Source organism: Tupaia chinensis, unplaced genomic scaffold (genome assembly GCF_000334495.1).
Source record: "Tupaia chinensis unplaced genomic scaffold, TupChi_1.0 Scaffold000098_2, whole genome shotgun sequence".
In the NCBI taxonomy this organism is placed as follows: domain Eukaryota; kingdom Metazoa; phylum Chordata; class Mammalia; order Scandentia; family Tupaiidae; genus Tupaia; species Tupaia belangeri.
Window position 1 is genome coordinate 1,350,209 of NW_006159561.1, and position 23,227 is coordinate 1,373,435.

General features: G+C 38.8%; 1 long non-coding RNA gene across 2 annotated transcripts in view; it reads right to left on the minus strand.

Annotated features, from left to right (window-relative positions):
* Positions 1 to 3,300: 3,300 nt before the first annotated feature.
* The window catches only part of LOC102473061 (uncharacterized), a 39,837-nt gene continuing 19,910 nt past the window's right edge, over positions 3,301 to 23,227 (minus strand). For both annotated transcript variants that reach the window (XR_001370007.1, XR_333824.1), the window contains 4 exons: positions 20,169 to 20,281; positions 12,305 to 12,436; positions 5,522 to 5,689; positions 3,301 to 3,353 (listed from right to left, as the gene is read on the minus strand). This is a non-coding gene — a long non-coding RNA (uncharacterized LOC102473061). The remainder of the gene's footprint in view (positions 3,354 to 5,521; positions 5,690 to 12,304; positions 12,437 to 20,168; positions 20,282 to 23,227) is intronic.

The window sequence follows — 23,227 nt, forward strand, 5'->3', positions numbered from 1 at the left end:
GCCTTCTGCTGTTGTACTAGTGAGTTCAGTTGATGTGCTGGCTGTTGTGGTCATAGATTCTGTTGTTGTACCCTCAGTGGATGTCCCTGCATTTGTTGAGGTACTCAGTTCATTTGAAGTGGTAGCTGCCGTTGTGGTGGTAGACTCAGTGGAAACAGTTGTGTTAGCTGCTGTGGTGGTAGCCTCAGTAGAACTGCCTGGAGATGTTGATGTCAGTTCATTTGAAGTTGGTGGGTACCGTTGTGGTTGTAGATTCAGTGGGAGCAGAACTGGTGGCTGCTGTGGTTGTAGCCTCAGTTGAAGTGCCTTCTGCTGTTGTACTAGTGAGTTCAGTTGATGTGCTGGCTGTTGTGGTCATAGATTCTGTTGTGGTAACCTCAGTGGAAGTCCCTGCAGTTGTTGAGGTACTCGGTTCAATTGAAGTGATAGCTGCCGTTGTGGTGGTAGACTCAGTGGAAACAGTTGTGATAGTTGCTGTGGTTGTAGTCTTGGTAGAACTGCCTGGAGATGTGGAGGTCAGTTCAGTTGACGTGGTGGCCTCCATTGTAGTAGATTCAATGGGAGCAAAACTTGTGGCTTCTGTGTTTGCAACCTCTGTGGAAGTGCTTGTAGTTGCACTGGTTGTTTTTCTTGAACTGCTGCCAACTGTGGTTGTAGATTCAATGGTAGTAGCAACAGTGTTGGCTGTGGTTGTATCCTCAGCAGAAATACTAGTAGTTATTGCAGTGGTTCGTTCAGTAGAAGTAGTAGTGGCTGCTGTGGTTGTAGCCTCAGTTGAAGTGCCTGCAGTTATTGTGGTTGTCAGTTCAGTTGAAGTGGTGGCTTCTGTTGTAGATAAGGTTGTTACAGGAGTAGTTGAAGATGTCCCATGGATTGTGGGGAATTGGATAACAATGGAGGCATTATTATTTTTCCCATTATAAACCAGGGACACTATGAGTACTCCAATTGTTGTTGTTATCACACAAGCTAAGAGGCAAGCTAGGAAGATCTTGCACAAAGACCAGTCATTGAAGGAATATTGTGTTACCTGGAAAGAATTTAGATAAAGTTAATAGAGATGAAAAGAAATAACTTGAGGAAAATTAATAGTTATCTCTTTATAGCTTATTTCCTTCTAATAATTGTGACTGTACAGTTTTAGGTCTCACACTTGCCCATTTTGAGCTGATTTTTATGAGATAAGAATTTCCTTTCATTCTTCTGAATGCAGACATCTCATTTTCCCAATATCATTGATTGGAGAGACTGTCCTTTCCCATTTTGTGTTGTTGATTTCATTATCAAAAACTCATTTTCTGTAAATGTGTTGATTTGGTTTTGGCCTTTCTGTTCTGCTCCATTGGCTGATATATATTTTATTTTCCAGTACTGTTCTTCCTTTGTTTCTATAAATTCATAATGCACATGCACCCAGCATCCCAGCTGCTGGGTCCAGGACTTGAATAGTGGTTGACTATGTGAGAGTACTGTGATGTAACCATTAAGCTATCTGCTGGTCCCCAAAAAAGTCTTCTTAAATAAGATTCCAAAGGAACATCTCTGGTAATTTCATCAGAATTGCATTGCCATTGTAGATTAACTTGGATAAGATTGACATTTTAATCTGTGCTCTATAGCAGAAACTGTGAAACTGGAAAGTATAATAGCAGGAGGTCAATTGTAGTTACTAGAGACAGTATAGGAAGGGTCGGGTAATAGAGTTTGGGAGGAAGGATATTGGGAGAAAAAAAAAACCAAAGAAACAAAACATTTAATAGACACAAAAATGAAAAGTTGTCTCTTGATAATGAGTATGGTAGTATCACTTACTTGACTACTATGCACTATATACATGCTAGGAAAACCATGTTGTACACTGTAAAGATGTATAGTGACTAAATGGAAATAAGTAATAATAATAATAATAATGATAAAAAGGAAATAGGTGACTATAGAGTGTAATAAGACACTTTGAAAGAGAGTGAGCAAGACTATACTATCTTTCATTATAGAAAGTTACTATAATTGTTCTATTTTATTATTAATTGTTGTTTATCTCTTGCTGTGCCTCATGTACAAATTAAACTTTGTCACATATATGTGCAGTATAAATGTAGTATATATAGAGTTTAATACTGTCCACAGTTTCAGGCATTGACTGGGATTATTGTGATGTATCCATTGTGGGTAAGGGGGGATTGTTATATACATATATTGCTCTTTATATCTATATGTATAATATATATGTAATTATGGTATGTATATTTATATATTCATTTATATATTTATATATGTAGTAATGGTTTATATATATTTATGTGTGAAGTCACAGTATATATACACACATATATACCATATAGACCATAACTACACACACACACACATATATATATATGTGTGCCTAAGATCCTGGGTGGAGAATGGAAGAAAAAGGGATTGTGGCATGGCCATTTCTCGAGAAATCATCCCCCAGGGGAATGGCCATGCCACAATCCCTTTTTCCTCCATTCTCCACCCAGGATCTTAGGCATACATTCAAGTGCACAATCAGGTGTTATTTTCAAACCACCAGATCTAAGACTCGAACCATGGTCTACCATGTGGTAGTTCAGCAACATAACTTCTACACAATCTAATCTACTGGCCCCAAACACTGTTCTTTACCTCTTTCATCTTATTCTTTCAGCCATGAAAGTCTGTGATGTGATTAGACTAAGGATTAATGTGAGTAACATTACCTTTTTAAGTTTTAAAGTACTGTGCCAATATTTGTATAATTAGTTAACTTTTTACAAAAGAAAACTACATAGTGCAAAACTTAGAAGTCTTGAGATCAGAGTCTTGATTTAAACACATACATGACATCCTAAAGTTTCTTAATTATCTAATTTTCAATTTGCCTTATATCAAAAGAAGTGATAATATCTACCTATAACAGTAGTTGACAAAATTTGTAGTAAGAAATGTCCTTCATAATTGTATTTTTCAGAATGCAGTACAGTGTAATAATTAAGAGCTTAGTTTTTAATTAAGAGCCTGGTTTTTGGAGTCTAACAGATTTAAGTTTAAATTCTGACTCTGCCTTTTACTAGCTGGATAATGACATTTGGAAATTTCCATTATTCCAGTTTTTTCATATATATCCATAACAAATATCACCTATTTCACAGGATTGTTATAAATAGTAAAGAGAAAATGTAGGTAAACTTTACCTAGCATTCACCAAGCATTTTTTAAAAATGATTTCATAAACTAGCTCATTAATACTCCTCTGGTGACTGAAAGCAGATCACTAAAGGTAACAAATAGAATAGATACCTTTGGAGCATGTGGAGTTGCTTCTAAACATCCTAAAATATGGAATACTGCCTCTGAAAAGAAACCCAAATTTGGGTATTAACAGTGGCACCAATAGACCAGCCCCATAGCCTAGTGGTTAAGGGAGCCAGATCTCACATGACCAACTGTAGTTTCAGTCTCAGCCTTGGAAGCTCGAAAAACATACCAGGTGCATGTATGTATGTGCTCAAAATTGCTACAGGATGGAGAAATGGAAGAGAAGGAATTATGACATGACTGTACTCCATTAGGGGATGCTTTCTCCCTATCTCTGTCTGTCTCTCTCTCTCTCTCTCTCTCTCTCTCTCTCTTTCTCTCATGAATACACATCACCTCTCACAATTAACAAACAAACTAACAAAGAATGGCACCCACTGAGTAGTCATGGGCAATGCAAGTGTATTGAGTACCAAGGTCAAGGGCATTCAGGACACTAACTAAAACAGTCCAAAAACAAATGACACCTCCTGCCCCATGTCATCTAAGCCTTAAAAACGAAGTCAACGAGGAAGGAGAGAAAGGGTGTACTCACAGCTCAGTTAAGGATAAAATGGGTTGTACTCACATCTCACTTTTGTTTGAATCTTTAAAAAGAGAAGCAAAATTAATAGAAGTTCATTTAACTTGACCTCAAGTCTATATTCTAGTGCTATCACTGCCATTAAGTAGTTGTGTGAATTCTTATGAAACTCTTATTTTAGATTTACTCAACCACATTTTTTTTCAGCTGTAGCCAAGGCATCAAAAATAATGTTCAGATCTCTGATTGATCTGGTTTGTTTAAGGTCATCAAACATATTCTCTAAATAATTTCTATCTATCCAACTATTCTTCCATAATGCCTCATGACATAGTTTATCCTCTCTTATTTTGTCAGAATCTCTCCAAATTGTCACTCTAGCAGGTTTAATCAGAGGAGGAGGATAGTCCAGACCAGAAGCACTGAACTAAATAGCTGAGGACCATCAATGATCAGTCAACATCAAATTTTGATCTAGGAAAAATGCAATAAAAGGGAACAGGGTCAGGAATACACAGGAAAGCTCCTTCTGTCACAATCAAGGTGGAAAAGACAAAATAGTTTCTAAGTCAAGACTAAGAAAATACAAAGTCAAAGTCAGGAGAGCTAAAGGAAGACCCAAAGGCAGTTAGGCTCAAAGGCAGACAGACAGGGAAGCAGAGACAGATCACTCACAGATTAGGACCAGAGGCCTTAATGCGTGACTTCATCTTCCACCTGAACAAGGTTGACAAGTCATTCACTGCCAGTGTACTATTTACTACGTTGTCACCTACTCAGTACTCAGTATAGTAAATTACAACAGCCACTTTTTCCAATGGGAAAATAAAAGCCCTTCAATTTTTCATTGACCTTCATATTTTCCCTAAACTCTGTATATGTTTTGTATAGTGTTGCATAAATAAATCTCCAACTGGATCATTAGCTCCCTAAATGAAGAACCCTTTTTTTTTTTAAGGTTTTTGTCTTAGGGCACATGTGCTTGCTGGCAAGAGACAGACAGGGACAATGATAGGGAAAGTGAGAAATAACTCCCCGCCCCACAAGGGGGGATGGCCACATGGCAATCCCTTCTCCTCCATTCTCCTCCCAGCATCTTGAGCACGAATGCACACACACCCAGCATGAGTTTTAAGTCACCAGGTCCAGGACTTGAACTGCAGTTGGTCATGTGGGGAGTCCAGCAATGTAACCACTATGCCATCTTCTGACTGCCATGAAGAGCTCATTAAATGAATATTTATATCTTCTACCTCTCTCACATTCTATCTCAGTGACTTAATATGTTCAAAGATACTATATGTAATCAAAAGAAAAATGTTAATGTGAACACGTTGGACATTTTCCCCTCCAAAATGTTGGACCTAGAGTATTTTCATGTGAATTACATCTTTTTCTGTTTTTCTTTTTTGAGAGAGATTTTTGCTACAGGGCGTGTGTGCTCACTGGAAAGAGAGAGAGAGAGACAGGGGAATAGCCACTCTGTAATCGCTTCTCCTCATTTTCCTCTTAGGATTTTGGGCACACATGCACATGCCCAGCATGAGTTTTAAGCCACTCGGTTCAGGACTTGAACTGTAGTTGACTATGTGGGAGTCCAATAGCAACCATTATGCCGTCTGCTGGTCCCCATGTGGATTATAGCTCAACCCAACAAAACGTTGTGGTCCCAAACATTACCTGACACTGTCGGAATTCTCTACTTGGAAATTCCTCAGAATTTCCAAGGGTCGCTGAGCCAGTGCAGACTTCAGTTAAATTGGTACCAATATCACCAGTTCTATCAGTTGATGCAGAAAACTGACATGGTGAATTTTGAGTTTCATGGCTTCTTGGGCTCCATAATGGCTGTAGGAAAAAAAATGGGAGAAAATTAGAAAGCCATTGTACATTGTATTTTAACATAATTCTGACAGATTAAACCAGATTGTGACACATCACCAGGTTGTTTTGATTGAATAAGAAAATCATTTAAAAATCAACTAAAGGAATAAATGAATACACATTCATCATATTCCTTGTTCAAAAAAAGGTCATCATAAACTACTTAATTTTGTACATAAATTTTTTGAGAGCTTTTTGCTATAGGGAGCATGTGCTTGCCAGAAAGACAGAGAGAAACAGAGAGACAGAAAGTGAGAAATCACCCCCTGGGGGAATGGCCATGCCACAATCCCTTCTCCTCCACTCTCCTCCCAGGATCTTGGGCACACACGCACACGCAACCTGGCATAGGTTTAAGCTACTGGGTCCGGAACTCGAACCACAGATGACTACACAGGAGTTCAGCAACATAGCCATTATGCCAACTGCTAGTTCCTGTAACTTTTTACATAAATATTAATGTCAATGTACAGGAATAGACATTATCTTTTATTCTCATCATATTTAATTTATTTGTTAAATTTATTTATGTGGTAAGCTGATATAATGAGATCATATTTTTTAAAAAGTCCCACAATGAAAATTCTAGAAGCTTATCAAGAGCAATCCTTTGATTATATTCAAAATCAGTAAACCAAGACCTAAATAGGTAAAGCAAATCTCTAGATATAGTAAATTACAATAGCCACTTTTCCCAATGGGTAAAAAAATAAAAGATGAGGTTTTTAAAAACCAAAGATTATTTAAAATTCAAAAGAGGAATGATCCTTTCCATAGTGAGCTAATAATCACAGGCCATTTACTTTCCTAGGGAGATGTGTAAATTCTCAATATGAGCTAAGGATCTGAGCACCAAATGAAGGCAGCTAAACTTTGGGTGGTCATTTGATGTTCACATCAAAATGATGTGATCAGAAAATAGAGAAATCTCACACACGGCCTTTATTTATTTATTTTCTCTTAAAGAGGGACAGGGTGGGGTGGACAGTGAGAAAGCAAGCCACCAGGTCTAGGACCCAAACGGTAGTCGGCCATATGGGAGTCCAGCGCCCTCAACCACCATGCCACCTGCCGGTCCTTGGTCTTTCTAATGTTCTTGGATAGCTTAGGAGACTGGAGAACCAGAATATAAAAGGGTATTAAGGGGCCAGCAGGTGGTGTAGTGGTTAAAGTGCTAGACCCCCACATGGCCACCATGGTTCAAGTCCCAGACCCAGTGACTTGAAACTCATGCCAGGCACATGTGCATGCATGTCCAAAATCCTGAGAAGAGGATGGAGGAGAAAAGATTGCAGCATGGCTATCTCTCGAGGAGGTGATATCTCACGTTCTTTCTCTCTCTATCTCTGTGTCTCTGGGGGGCACATGCACCTTATAGTAAATATCTCTCTTTTAATAAAAAAAAAAAAAAACATAGTGAAGTCTCCATGTTGATTAGGAGACAAATTGTGCTAAGGAGAAGGATTAGCCTCAAATGCTTGTTCCCCTCTCAGAATATTTGAAACTGCCTGGCATTGGAAAGGAGAGCTGACCTTGATATCTCCAAAGATCAGTCTCTCAAGAATATAGATACAAACATTCTAAATGAAATTACAGTAAAATTAAATTTTAAAAATGTAAAAATATGAAAAGATTATGATCAAGTGAGGTCTATTTTAGGAAAGCAAGTTAGTTTAATATTCAGTACTATAGATCAAATTCATTATATTAAGGGAAATAGAGGGAATGTGGATAAAAAAGGAAAAATCATATGAACATATCAAAATATATAGAAAAATCTTTTGACAAAATTTTCCAAATTCATGGGAACCAGCAGTTAGCATAATGGCTATGTCGCTGGACTCCCACGTAGTCGACCGTGGTTCGTGTCCCGGACCCGGTGGCTTAAAACTCACGCCGGGTGCGTGTGCGTGCGTGCCCAAGATCCCGAGAGGAGAATGGAGGAGAAGGGATTGCGGCGTGACCATCCCCCCTGGGGGGTGATTTCTCGCTTTCTGTCTCTATGTCTCTCTCTGTCTTTCTGGCGAGCACACGCGCCCTACAGTGAAAATCTCTCAAAAAAAAAAAAAAATTCCAAATTCAGAAACAATGCAAGATGTCTATTCTCACCATTTTCATTCTATATTACACTGGAGGGCCTAGCCAGTGCATTAAGTCAAGAAAAGAAAAACATACACTTCAAAAAAGAAGATATAAAACCTTCCCAATAATCATGTGAAAAGTATCTCAACTCATCAGAAAAATACAAATCAAAATGACAATTAAATACTAGTATACACCCATAAAATATGAATACAATTTAAAAGACTAAAACCTTGGGACCAGCAGTTAGTGTAATGGCTGTCACTGGACTCCCACATAGTTGTCCGCGGTTTGAGTCCCAGACCCAGTGGCTTAAACTCATGCCGGATGCGTGCGTGTGCATGCCCAAGATCCCGAGAGGAGAATGGAGGAGAAGGGATTGCGGCGTGGCCATCCCTCCCGGGAGGTGATTTCTTGCTTTCTGTCTCTCTGTCTCTCTCTATCTGTCTGGCGAGTGCACGCGCCCAAAGCAGAAACCCCCCCCCCCCCCAAAAAAAAAAAACGAGAAAAATAATTTAAAAAGACTAAAAACCTTAAAGTATTAATAATGACAAAGCCAAATAAATCCTCACGCATTGCTTATTTCCTTTCATTTTGGAAAACAGTATTTACTAATGTCAAATATACCTATTTACAAGTCCTGCTTCAGACCAACATCCCATGTGGCATCTTCAGCCCCAACCACTGACTGTTACAAAGCCTTTACCTGACATGCCTCAGTGAAGAAAGTACTTTCTCATAGCAGACTTGGTTTCAGCCAGTGCATTGCAGTCTCTGGACAGAGTTTCAGTCAGGAACTCAGTCTCACCTTTCCCTCTCCTCACTCTGAGCCGATCATGCTCTTAAGAATATCTGTATTCTAAGCCTAGATGTTTCTATTTGCAGGCCTTGTTTGGTAAATGGCGTTGTTGGAGAGCTTCAGTAAAGACACTGTTCAGTGCATATGTGGAGACCTCCTTATTGGGGGCCTTGAAGACTGTTTTCTCCACTCTGATCTAATACTCAGTTCTTTTTAACTCTGTCTCTTTCTTCTTCTAGCTTCCAGAGCCATAAAATGGCAGAAGCCTTTTGTTCAGGGCTCACTTAACAATGAGATGATCCTCTTCTGCACTGATTCACCTAAACTTTACCCAGTACTATTCCATGGAGAAAAAAATATGGGACATTATGGCCCTGGCATCCTTTCCCCTTTGGCCTCATGCTATACTACTGGTGAATAAGGGCTTCATTGTCACTTTCAGTTTGACTCAAGATCCTAATTGACCACCTGGTCACTGAGTAGCTCTCAACAACTATTTTATGGTACAGTCATTGTGTTCCTACAGAAATATTCAAGAGATGTGAATGCATATGTCCAACATAAGCCATGGACAAGGAAGTTCTGAGCTGCTTTATCTGTAAAAGTCAAAAATTGATACCCAAATGTCCATCAACAGGAAAATGAACACATGACAGCTTTATTTATGCAAATGAAATATTTTACAGTAATAAAAAAACAAAGAATCAGTGACATAGATATAATAATGAGCAACATAACTGCACAGAAAAGAATACACACTACATCATTTTATATTTGCACAAAGTTTAAGAAAATGAAAACTAAACTGTGGTATAGAAGTCAGAAGAGTGGTTTTCTCCAAAAGAGTAGTTTCCCCTAGTCAGTGGCAACTAACCGGGAGCAGGTACGGGGCATCTTCTGGGTGTTGCCCAGATTCTAGAGTTAGAGTTTTGTGGTGGTTACGCAAGCATATGTGTGATGTAGATATGTATATATGTGTGTGTATAAAACTTCACCAAGCTGGGGAACCAGCAGTTAGCATAATGGCTATGTCGCTGGACTCCCACGTAGTCGACCGCGGTTCGCGTCCCGGACCCAGTGGCTTAAAACTCATGCTGGGCGCGTGTGCGTGCGTGCCCAAGATCCAGAGAGGAGAATGGAGGAGAAGGGATTGCAGCATGACCATCCCCCCTGGGGGGTGATTTCTCGCTTTCTGTCTCTATGTCTCTCTCTGTCTGTCTGGCGAGCGCACGCGCCCTATAGCGAAAAACCTCTCCAAAACAAACAAACAAAAAAACAAACTTCACCAAGCTGTACATTTCATACGGGTTTGCTTTACGCATGTTTTACAGAAAAATGTATTATATCTTAATTCTTTTACTTTTGAAACAATGGGTACATTAAGAATGGACCTTGGCCCATGTTGATGATGCGCATTGCCAATACGCTGTGCTCTACAGGTTGGCCCCACAGGGTTGGCCTGATTTTATTCCCAGGCCATCCTAAAGGCCAGGTACAAGGGGCAGCACTTATAATCCCAGAAACTGAAAATGCTGTGGTAAGAAGATTGTAAGCTCAAGGCTGGCTAAGGCAACATACTGAGACTCTGTCTAAAAAGGAGCCAGCGATGGTAGTGTAAACCTGTAGTGCCAACTGACAGGCTGAGGCAAGGAGATTGCAATAGAGCAAAACTCTGTCTTTAAAAATGAAAAGAAAAAAGACTTTAATGTGTAGAAATTTTAAAAAGTCATTTAGGAGGTGGGGAGAACCAGGATAGAATGCAGAACAAGACAAAATAATCTCACTATACTACAAACGGAAAAAGACACAGCCTCCCTGAAGTGAGGAAAGTAAAAAGGTGCTGACCAAAGGAACTTTGAGAATAAGTGGGGTCTATTACAACAAAGGCAGAAGAAACCAGATAAGGCACTGCATTCTAGTCACTACATGTGCTTTCTCCAGGGTACAAGTGAGCAGTCTGCCACCACCTCACCTGCATACCAGAGCAGAACTCAGTAAGTGGATGGAAGATGGTAGGGCCAGGTTTCTCATTGTTGGAGTGAAAATTTATAGAAAAGCAAGGGGAAAAGGCTAGAATGATTACCACTGAAGACAGAATCAGCTCATGTTGGGACCAGCAGTTAGCGTAATGGCTATGTCGCTGGACTCTCATGTAGTCAACTGCAGTTCGAGTCCCGGACCCGGTGGCTTAAACTCATGCCGGGCGCTTGTGCGTGCGTGCCCAAGATCCTGAGAGGAGAATGGCGAAGGGATTGCAGCATGGTCATCCCCCCTGGGGGTGATTTCTCGCTTTCTGTCTCTCTGCCTCTCTCTGTCTTTCTGGCGAGAGCACGCTCTCTATAGCAAAAACCCCTCAAAAAAAAAAAAAAAAAAAAAAAAATCAGCTCATGTCTAGGTTAATAGAAATACAAATGGTTACATATAGAAATATTTACAGATATGTGTATATGTAAACATGTCTCCTTGCCTTGTCAGCTGAGACGACCCAAAAGCAAAAATAACAGCAGTAGCAATGAGCATATCTAGCATTCAGATTTTGGTTGTACCATTCTCCATTCAAACAAAATAGAGCTTCTTGGAGAAATGGCTGCTTCTAGGCCCAGGACAGGAAATAGATGGGATCAGCCTGAGCATCTTGAAGTATTAGAGAATAAGGAGTCCCCTCCCAGCATGACCCCCAAAGAGCCACAAATACAGAGTATATCAAAAGGATACAGAAGCCAAGTAGAAGCACTCCCAACATTGAAACTTGAAACATTTAAGAAAAAAAAATCAAATAAGTACTGCTGGATTATAACCCAAAGTAAAAAAAAAATCGATCATGCTAATATAATTAAGTTCTTATATAAGCAAATAAATAAATGAGAATCTCTCTTGAAGAATTCCAAATGATTTATATAGATACTCCACTCTCCAAGAATATAACTCTCCACTTCTTAAATGCAGGCTGCATTTTAGTAATTTCCTTGCAAAGACTACAGTAATGTAATGAGCAGGGTAACTTCATAGGGAAGAAAGTTGACAAACACTAATTTGGCCAGAAAATTACAACAAAATTCATTTTACAAGCTGCAGTGATGCACAGGAATTGAATATATAAAATAAATTAAATAATAAAAAATAAAAGATACTGACACCAACAGTGCTAATCCATATTGGCAGTATATACCCTTGATAAGATCTGGTGAGAACTGCACTCTACCTCTGTGATCTTCACCCATATCTCTAGTCTAACCAAAAAAAAAAATCATAATTGAGAGAAATTCAGAAAAATGGCTGACCAATACACTTCAAATTTTTTTCTAGACAGTTAACACCCAAGTCTACATAATACATTTTAAAATCATAATTTGATAATATAACCAAAACCAGAATTTTTAGCTTATGTTTGCGTTATGGTAACTATGGAGCACTATTTGAACTTGTTTTATATTCTTACCCCAAATATTGCTAAAGTCTTAGACTAGTGAATATTTAAAATAAAATTTTCAACTACACATATATTGATATGAAGAAAAAAATACACGTTTCTTATTAATAATTAGTAATAGAATAACTAAAAACTGGGCTTCACGTAAAACTTTTAAAATTGCTTTTTAGTAAGAATTGTTGCAAATTTTAAAAAAAGAGTTGCATCTATATTGAAAATAAGACTCTATAGATTATCAGAACATCACAGAAATGCAATCAACACTCACCAGCTTGTTTCCAGAGTGTTCAATATTCACTACGTATTTCCCATGTTTTCTTTCCATTCTTGAGCTGCCGATATCACAAGCTTAGCTCCAAAAACATTGTTCACCCTGTTCATTGCCCTTTATACCTACAATCTTGAGAAATAATTGAGTTATTAGTATTAAATCTAGTATGAGACATCAGGGCCAATGTGGATTAGACTAAATAATAACTATTCTTCATATGGGATCCACCTTAAAGGAAGAATTGGGGTGTTAAGCAATTATGTAAAGACAAAGAAGGTAATCCCACCTCTGTGAGTACACTCTCAGTACTACTACACCAGACAGCCTGCCTAGTAGAAAGAAACTATAATCATATACAATTCTCCCCTCTCTCCCCCATTACCTCATCTCACAGGACCCTTCCTTCTGACTTCAGGAAGAGCCAAGGCATAATTCTAAGTGAATGTTGCTCCTTTTTAACTAGATGTGATTATCTTTTGCTTTCATGGGCAACAACTTTTAGGTATTCATGACCCATTTTTCCTCGTCTGACCTTGTATTCTTTCCCATGTTCTAAAACTTTTCTAGTTTATTCTGTCTCTCTGCTTCTGGAAAAAACTAATCTGATTTGGTTTAGACTTCCTCAAGTCCCAATCCAGCACAAATTGTTAATCTGATGAATGAGTCTTTGTGAATGTATTCACCTGAGTCCCTGGGTTCCATGTGACATGGCTACCCAGACCATTATATCTGAGGTGTTCATGATTTAGTAACAAGCACATGGACAGGCAAAACTCTTCCAACTACTGCTTATTGTACTAAAAAGCAAAAGCTTTTTTTATCAGTAGAAAGTTTTTGTCAGGACCTAAAAGACAATTGGCCAAAATTCAAAAATAATTTTTAACCTCTAAAATAAATAAGTTATGGGAACTAGCAGTTAGCACAATGGCTATGTCGTTGGACTCCCACGTAGTCGACCGTGGTTTGCGTCCTGGACCCGGTGGCTTAAAACTCACACCGGGCGCGTGTGCGTGCATGCCCAAGATCGAGAGAGGAGAATGGAGGAGAAGGGATTGCGGCGTGACCATCCCCTCTGGGGAGTGATTTCTCGCTTTCTGTCTCTCTGTCTCTCTCTGTCTGTCTGGCGAGCACACGCGCCCTATAGTGGAAAAAAAAAACCCTCCCCCCAAAAAATGTTATCAATTGGCTCTCAAAATATCCAAGGAACCCCAATTGGTACAGAGAGTTGTTTGTAAAAAATTAGTACAGAAAGTTGTTTGTGGAAAACAACTTTTAGGTACTTAAGTAAGTAGTAATTAGTTCACATATATTTCTAGCACACAAAGTAACAAAGAAAGAGTGGTTGTGTACTTCTGCCAAAAAAAATTAATAATAATAAATAGAGAGTCTCATGTAGCAAAATTTATCTGAATAAATGCCAATTGGACTTCAAAGATAAGAATCACCTGATTAATAGCATTGCAAAAGGTCTGAGAGATCCTGTAGTTCAGCCATGTAATTGTAAGGTTAAGGAATTTTGTTCCCAAAGAGAGAAAGTGATAAAAATCAGTGGTGTGGTGGAACCCTACTTTTGTTCAGCCTAGTGTCTTCTCCACAACTAGCTTAGAAATGACAATGTGGAAAAATGGACGGTCTCGTTGGAAGTCAAAGAAATGTCCTTTTGAAAATAAAGATGAAGATTTTAAAGACATAGAGTTAGAAAAATCCTGGATGAGGTGCCAGTTACATATCTGACACAACCTAAGACTGAACCAGATTCTCATGAGCCAGATCTGGGAGTTTGACTTTTGGTCCTATGTAATATTCATTCAAACTATGTTCTTGAATTGGTTTACTATGCAGTGATTCCAAGGGTGGTCATGGAGTATCTTACTACCTTTGGAAGAAAATTGTCTGTGAAAAAAAAAGCAAAACTATTTTTTTTAATTAAAGAAAAGGTTAAATTTTTAAATTCCTTATTTATTCAACAAGCTTTTGACATTTCCACTGTACCCAAGTATTGTACAGGACTGAGTGTTCAATGGCAAAAGTCCAGATTTCTGCCCTCCTGGAGTACAGTGAAACATATATTATGTATTAAAATTTTGTTTTATCTTTTCTAAAATTCTTTTAGAAATACATTCTTTAGCAAAAGTGCCCCTTGAAATTCACTGAAGCAAAGTAAAATGCTCAAGCGCCTAGAAAATGAAAAAGGCTTGAAAAAGCTCTGGAAGAGATTTCTTCCAGGAAAGAGTAAGACAATGCTTTATGCCTCTATGCTCGAACTAAGCCAATGAAACTGTAGTTTGGGGGACCTTATAAGCAGAGTGATCATATAATTTATAAGCTCTTCAGAAACACCTTTAAAAGCAAAGAGAAATTGTATTAACAATTACACAGAGACAACAGTATCTCATGTAAACCAGGACATGGGGTACTTAGTCAAAAGAAACTCAAGTGAATTGGACGATCATTAGTACTAAACATGACCATTGTATAAGTCAATGAATTTAAAAATTAATGTAATTATCTCTAACAAACACATATTTCAATTGAATGGAATACATATTTTACATGACTTTTTAAAATGTAATATAATATTGTGGTACTGAGATACATATATTTAAATTTTTAATATGTATTTTTTCTCAAAAAAAAAAAAAAAAGCAAACCAGCAGTTAGTGTAATGGCTATGTTGCTGGACTCCCATGTAGTCAACCATGGTTCGCGTGCTGGACCCGGTGGCTTAAAACTCATGCCGGGCACGTGTGCGTGCGTGCCCAAGATCCCAAGAGAAGAATGGAGGAGAAGGGATTGCAGCGTGACCATCCCCCCTGGGGGGTGATTTCTCGCTCTCTGTCTCTATGTCTCTCTCTGTCTCTCTGGCGAGCGCACGCGCCCTATAGCAAAAACCTCTCAAAAAAAATTTTTTTTAATATGTATTTTTAAAGTTTATTTATGTTTTCATTAGAGAGAGACAGAAAGATAGTGAGATAGTCACCATCAATAGCGTCCTCATGCTACAATTCTCTCCCACCCTCAGTAAACCTGGATCTTGGGTGTGTACACACACCAGGCATGTAGAGAGAAGCCCAGGACAGGAACCCTGGGCTTCCCCATGAAAATCCAGTTCCATTACCACTGCACCACGCTCTGGCCCCACATATTTAAATTTTAAGTGCTCAAATAAATACCCAGTTAGAGAATGAAATAGTGGTTACCACAGGTGGGAGATAGAAAAGAGACTATAAGTCAAAAGATACAAAATAGCAGATATATAAGATGAATAATTCTAGAGAGCTAACGTACCATATGAGGACTAAAGTTAATGAAATTATATTGATTAAGGAATTATTTTGTTAAATAAGTAGATTTCATCTGCTCTTGACATTAAAAATAAATAACTTTGTTCTGCTTTACTACAGTAACCATTGTACTCTATGAATGTATATGTATTCCTTAACATCATGTAAGCCTCAAATATACACAATACATTTATTTTTAAAAACAAATAATTAAATATGATAAATATATTTTCTGTGGAGTCCCAGAGCCATCAAGTAGGTGAAATTCCACCAATGCACATGATTATTTCAACAATATATACACAGCCTTCTACCACTAACTGAACAATATCCCGGTCCCACACTGCTATGCCAAATATCTTGTAGGGAAGCTCTTTATATCTGCAGCATTTTAAGCCAAAAGAATTTGGAAGCCTGTATTAACTGAAAATGGTTGACAACCTCTTAACAATGAGTTCTTTTAGTGTAGCAAAAAGAAAGCAGTCTGTTAATAGAAGCCATCTATCATGATAATCACATCATAGTCTCAAAGATTACAACAACATTGATTTATCAATCATGTTACCCACATCAAACAGTTCTGTGCCTCACATTTCACCATGATCTGACAGTAATCAACCCACCTCTGTATATTTGCTTTGGCCTTTTAGTATGATGAGAATAATCTGTCAGCTACAGCTCACTTATCTTAAGCAATTTTAAAAAATAATTATATTTTTCATTTCATTTATTTCTTACTTTAATTTGACCAGAGAAAGACAGAGAGAGTGAGAGGGAAAATGCGAAAGCAAGCTGCCAGATCCAGGACTCCAACCACAGTCAGCCACGTGGGAGTCTAGCGCCTTTAACCACCATACTACCTGTTTGCCCCTCTTTAGAAATTTTTCAAAAGACAGGACACTACTGCAGTTCATCATATTTTGTTGAGTGATTAAGTAACCAAATAGATACTAGAACTAAAAGACTTCAGTACAGTATTTAGATTTACATTCCCCATTAACTTTTTTTTTTTTCTGGTGAGTTTTTTTTGTTTTTTTTTTTTTTTTTTTTTTTTTTTTTTTTTTTCTTTTTGGGGCCTGGCCTCCCACACTGCAATCCCTTCTCCTCCATTCTCCTCTTGGGATCTTGGGCACGCATGCACACATGCCCGGTGTGAGTTTAAGCCACTGGGTCCGGAACTCGAACCGCGGTCGACTACGTGGGAGTCCAACAACATAGTCATTATGCTAACTGCTGGTCCCCCCATTAACTTAAACTTGAAAAGATCACTGCTCCCAACATGTGGAAGTTTTTATTAAGTCAAAGTCAATCAGTACAATGACTATGCAAAATAAATACATAATAGATAAACAAGAAAAAAAAATCAAGTGGGAGAGTGGAAAAAATAAAACTATTGGCAAATTTGTTCAAAAAGTCACCTCTCTTGCACCTCTCCAACCAAAAATATATAAGTGGCTTAAATTGGGAGGTTATTTTTCCTTGATGTAAGAAGACAACGGAAGGGCAGTGCAAGTGTGGGTGAGAGGTAGGAAAACAAAGGTTTCATCCCTCGCTAAAGGATGTCACTGGGGCACACTGAATGGGTGCTCCCGTACACTGGGTGGCCTCTGACTCAGCCTATCTTGTCATTAATGTTATTGACATTTCTTGTGGAGGGAGGCCTCTTCCAGTGCATACCACACTGATCATATCTAATCCTCCTAATACCTTCCCAAATTAAGTATCATTACCCCATTTTCCTGATGAAATGCTAAGGCATTTAGTGATACTTTGTGAGTCTCAAGATAAGTTTGTGTCTCCCCATTCATTCACTCAAGAAGTGGTTATTCAAGTTCTACTTAACTCACTGTCACGTTAGAGAAAAAACTGGCGGATGAAGAAAAGGAAAGATATTTAGAAACTTAATATCTTATGGATAGATAAAAAATAAAAAGTCAACTACAGACTCCACTGCCACACCTCAGAATATATCAATAAACAACACTGTGGTTTACCGGCCGCAAGAAAGGGATGGTGCTGATGCCTGGAAGACTTGCCCAGTAGTGAGAGGAGGATGGGATTTATACTTATATTACATTATTAGATTACATGACATCAAATTACATCATCTGACCATGGTTATCAGGGTCTAGCATCTGAATAAATGAGACTGCAGTCCATAGGAATGGGGACCAAAAAACAAGGCAAGGATTCCAACCCTGTTGGGGAACTAAGAGAAACAAGCTAGTTAGTAAAATAGGATTCAGAAGGAAAACCCTGAAGAATGTCAGATCTACAGAGTCACAGAGAGAGTTTGCACTATGAACACTTAAGTCATAATTATGTTATCATATCTGCAGCACTATTGGAACTTGGGATAAGTCCCAACTCCCAGACCACAATGAGAATACCAGTCATTCACACCTGTTGTAGCTCTCCACTTTCATCATCTAAGATTGCACTTTTAGGACTTCTTGAAGTCAGGCTTATTCTGAGTAGAGCTGTGAGCAGAAGAGAGATGAATCACTTTGAAGTGGGAGCATTCAGAATCGATGGATCATAAACCATGATCAATGACCACAAACAAACCAGCTTTCATTAGCCTGAGTCCCAGAATGAGGACAACAATAAATGGAGCAATGCTGACAGGTGAGCAGTAATGGGCAAGTAGTGTGAGCCACAAACAAACCTAAGTCATGTGGGTAGCATGCAGTCTTTATCATTGCTATATCTCTAGCCTTGGCACAGAGTGACCCCTCAGCAAACATCTACTGAATAAACACACGAAATAATTTCTATGCCTGTAACATATTTTACAGCTTAAAGAACCTTTAGAGAAACTTAATAATTTGCCTAAGGCACCAAAAAACAATGTTGCGGATTTGAAACTTGAATATTGATCAGTCTTGTCTAGGACCCAGGTGTTCCCTCTAGGTCTGTGGTTGGATCATTCATAAGCCATGAATTAGCAGAACCTCGGGGGGGGGGGTATATTGACTCACAGTCATTCTCTGAGAGAGAATAACTCTGTCTTCGATAGTTTGTGCTTTTAAAGCAACTAGAAGTTCTACAGGTCACACTCAACATCTTTCAGAACTGATTCAGACCCACCAACAACAGCATCCAAACCTGCACCAAAATTAATCAAAACAAAGTCCCAAGACATTCATAACATTAGAAAGGATTTAAAATGCAGAGCAACAAAGAATCTTAACATTACCTAATTTTGATCTTGAAATGAAAAGAGAATACCAGGTTTGGTGTGTTTTTTAAATTAAGAGTACTAGATAAGAGCTGATTAACCGGCAATAATCAGACAGTGTCCAGTGGCAGCTGTGGCGTGACGTTTTGTTACTGTGTAGTTGGGCACACACTTCCATTCATGCATGCACTCAATAGCTCTTTGCTGAGCCTTCTTCTGTGCTAGGCCTGGGTTGAGCACCTCATGAGTATTTTCGTATTTAATCCTTGCAACTGCATTACAGGCAGGTAATACCATCATTTCTATTTCATACATAAGGAAACTGAGCTTCTGAGGGGTGGGGATGTGCTCAGGGTCACAGAGTCAGTGAGTAATTGAGTTCCAGTTTCCCTCCTAGCAAACTTCTGCTCCCCTTCAAAACCCAAAGTAAAGGTTCCCCTGAGTTGTAGCCTTTCCACACGACCTTAGGCAGGGCTTCCCTCTCTTCTGCTCATTCTTATCACCCTCAGGTTTGCCTCTAAATTCCTCTTAGGTCAAGTAATTCGTGAAGATATATTTTTGTACTTGTCTTTCTTTCTAAAATTTGAGCTCCTCACAGTGAGAAATAATGAAATTTTGTGTGTGTGTTTTATAAAGAATGATTTTATTTAACTTTATTTATTAATTTGTTTTAATTTGACCAGAGAGGGACAGAGTGAGAGGAGGCAGGTAGTGGTGGTGGGGGGAAGACTAATAAAGCAAGCCCCCAGGTCTAGGACTTGAACTGTGGTCGGACATGTGGTAATCCAGTGCCCTTAACCACCATGCCACATGCAAAGCCCAGTGTGTGTTGTTTTATTATTTTTTTTATCATTACCTTTTGGTTAAAACCTCAGTAAATAAACTAAACAAAATACAAAGTATAAACTCCTGACATCCACATGCCCAGAAAATTTAATTGAGAAAGGCTTTTCTTCCTTTTTTTTTTTTTTTTTTTTGCTCTCCCATTTTTGGCAAGAATGATTCAGGATTAAATAAAATGTGAAAATTAATTATTACAGTTAAAATTAGGGAGAAAACAAAAGTGCTCCTCTCAGAGGACAGGGTTAAATGATCTCTAGCCTTCTCTTCTCTGAGGGTCAGGTACTATGCAAAAATATGGTGACATAAATATATATATTATTTATGTATATTATGTATAATATAACATATATTATATATTATATTTCATATATATATGTGTGTGTATACATATATGTATGTGTGTGTATATATGTATAAAACCTTAACTTACTGTGATGTTGTATTCCCAATAAACCCATCATGACATGAAAATATCGTATGAACCAAAAATGCATTTATTTCACTGAACCTACAGAATTTCACAAGTTAGCCCAGCCTCTCAGGCCCGACTCACCAGATGCGCCTCCAGTCTCGGGGTGGAGCTGCTCACTTTCTCTGGGTAAGTGCTATACCGTGCAATCCAGGTCAGCTGCATGAAAAGAACTTGCTCCAGGGATTAAGGAGGAGCTGACGAGAGAGGAAAACCCAAGACACAAGAATTACCACAGATTTGAGTGTTCGGGCTATAAATCCTGGATGTAAGACTCATTCTTTTAGTTGCTTCCATGACCTGCATTCAAAATATTGGCCACAAAGCCCGTCCCCTAGCCCAGGACACTTAGAAACTGGCATCTTTATATAATAGAGCCTCCCAGCCCTGATCATGAAGTAGGAGGGAAAGGCAATTGTATCCCAAACCTAAGAAAAGAGAGTCATTTCTTTACATTTTTTTAGGGTCCTCAGAAAAGTCATGATGCATTTTTGCATAATAGCAAACACTTAACCCTTACAGTGCTAGGCAAATGTTCTAAGCCTTATACAAAAATGATCTGATTTTATCTTCAGAACAGTCTCAGGAAATATTTTCTTGATGTTACAAAGGAACTAGGCACAGACATTAAGTGGCTGACTAAAGTCATGCAGCTAGAAGATAACAGAGTTGATGTATATACCGCTGGTTCTCCTTCAGAATCTCTTCTTTTAAGCACTTACCATGGTGTCTCCTATTTTAATATAGCATAATATTTTTATATTAAAAAGTTCCTAAATTCCTGAAATGTTGGGAACATTTTTAATAATCCTTTCAATTGTTTTTTTTTTTTTTGGAGAGATTTTCACTACAGGGCGCGTGCGCTCACCAGACAGACAGAGAGAGACACAGAGACAGAAAGCGAGAAATCACCCCCCGGGGGGATGGTCACGCTGCAATCCCTTCTCCTCCATTCTCCTCTCAGGATCTTGGGCACGCACGCACACGCGCCCGGCGTGAGTTTTAAACCACTGGGTCCGAGACGCGAACCGCGGTCAACTACGTGGGGCTATAGGGTGCGTGCGCTCGCCAGACACACAGAGAGAGACAGAGAGACAGAAAGCGAGAAATCACCCCCCGGGGGGATGGTCACGCTGCAATCCCTTCTCCTCCATTCTCCTCTCAGGATCTTGGGCACGCACGCACACGCGCCCGGCGTGAGTTTTAAACCACTGGGTCCGAGACGCGAACCGCGGTCAACTACGTGGGAGTCCAGCGACATAGCCATTACGCCAACTGCTGGTTCCCATAATCCTTTCAATCTTAATGATTCCTTTCTGCCTGTCCCCTAGCTCAAGAGAGTCCCTTACCCTGAGTTTCCTGAAGCTGCCCCAGGGGCTTCCCTGGGTGAAGTCTCTCTAGCTACCAGCTCATACAGTATTAGTTTCCTCATCAAACTTTGTTACATATACTCTTCATGTCTACTTTTTATCAGTTTCCCAGCAGGCTGAGTTCCAACCCCTCTGCCTGTCTGTCAAAGCTCAGCAAGCTGCATCACCTGTTCATGGTATACTAAGAATCCCCTCCTACAACATGCAATTTCAGCCATGTCAGGCCCCTCTCACTAAGTACCTGGGGAACTCTCTTAAGAAGGTTTCAGAGAAAGCTTCAGAGCTATAGCCATCCCTGAAATAGAAGCCAAAGTGCTACAGAAATACCTAGACTTCATCACATTTTAGCAGTAGGACCTCAGTCAGCTGGTTAACCTCTCTGTGCCTCAGTTTCCTAATTAAAGTAGAAAAATACTTTCTAGGATTGTTCTGAGGGTTAAATCAACTGATTTTGATTTTCGATTTTTGAATAGATAGAAAATGAAGGACATCCCAAGCAAGGCAAGGGAGCACCAGTAGGGAAGGAAGGAAACTAAAACTAAGAGGGTGGCCCCCAGGTTCTGAGTTTTTAATTTCTCTCAAGTGTGGCCCTTCTGTTTCAGTTTCCAATCTGAACCTTTGAATCAAAAGCAAAACTGAAATTTTCTCCCTTTGGGTCTCTCTCTCTCTCTTTGTAAAGTTTATTTCTTCATGTGTGAGAGAGACAATGAGAAGGAGAGACAGCTCTGCAACAGGGTCTTGATGCCATTATTTATCCAGAGCATAAGCCAGCCAGATCATGGGCATGCATGTTGGGTGTCCTCAGAGAGATATCTAGATGTGAACCTGGAAACTTCCATGGGGATCAGCCTCTCAGGGTGTTGCATTTTCACCTCTGCAATATCATTTGAGTCTCTTTAACAAGGGTGTGGGTAGAAGATTATAGGAGGTGGGGTAACATCAGATATTCTTCTTTGGAGACTTAAGTCCACAATCACGTTCAGGGAAAGAACAACCAAACTCATGAATCATGGTTGTGTAGCACACAGTTTTCTTCATCAGGATAAAGATAAATACTGGTTTGAGAAAAATAAACAAGTTTGTCCTAATTATACTTGATTTAAACATTAATTATTTTTTATTACATTCATCAGCAAATTTCAGAATCTTGCATTTTAAATCCCTGAAACCAAGTTCAACTATTTTAATTCCTCATATTAATAATAAGGTTTGAGTCTCCTGATTGACAATGTCTTCATGACAGAGGAATCAGTGCAACCAAAATTTTGTGTGAATTGGCTAATGCTATTTCCAGTTATGTATATCAATCTGTTTTCAACATTTAGCTTTGTCAATTGTTTCTCCTCTATTAGTCATTTCTATTCACAAGCCATAAACTTGATCATAATGAGGAAGATAAATCCTACCCATTCTTTTAAGACCTTTTATTTTCTGAAACATATTCTCTCTTAATTTTTCTAACAAAATATGTCTAATTAATATCTATCTCCTTATTTCATGTTTAGGGCCAAAGTTTAAGTAACAGAGCTTTCATAGTCATCGACAACAATTATTGGATTCAAAAGAATTTTAAGAGAGTCAAAAGGACTTTTTTCATGTCAGTAGCAACAGTAGCAGCTAACTGATGGCAGTCACAACTTCAATGGTCTATGTTGTATTGATTTTCATGGAGGTCACGCTGTGCCAGTAAGAGGCTCAGCTATTCCAGTGGGTCAAGCAGTGTGCTTGTCACTGAATGAGGTTTTGAGAATAGAGCTTAGAGATTTGTCTTCC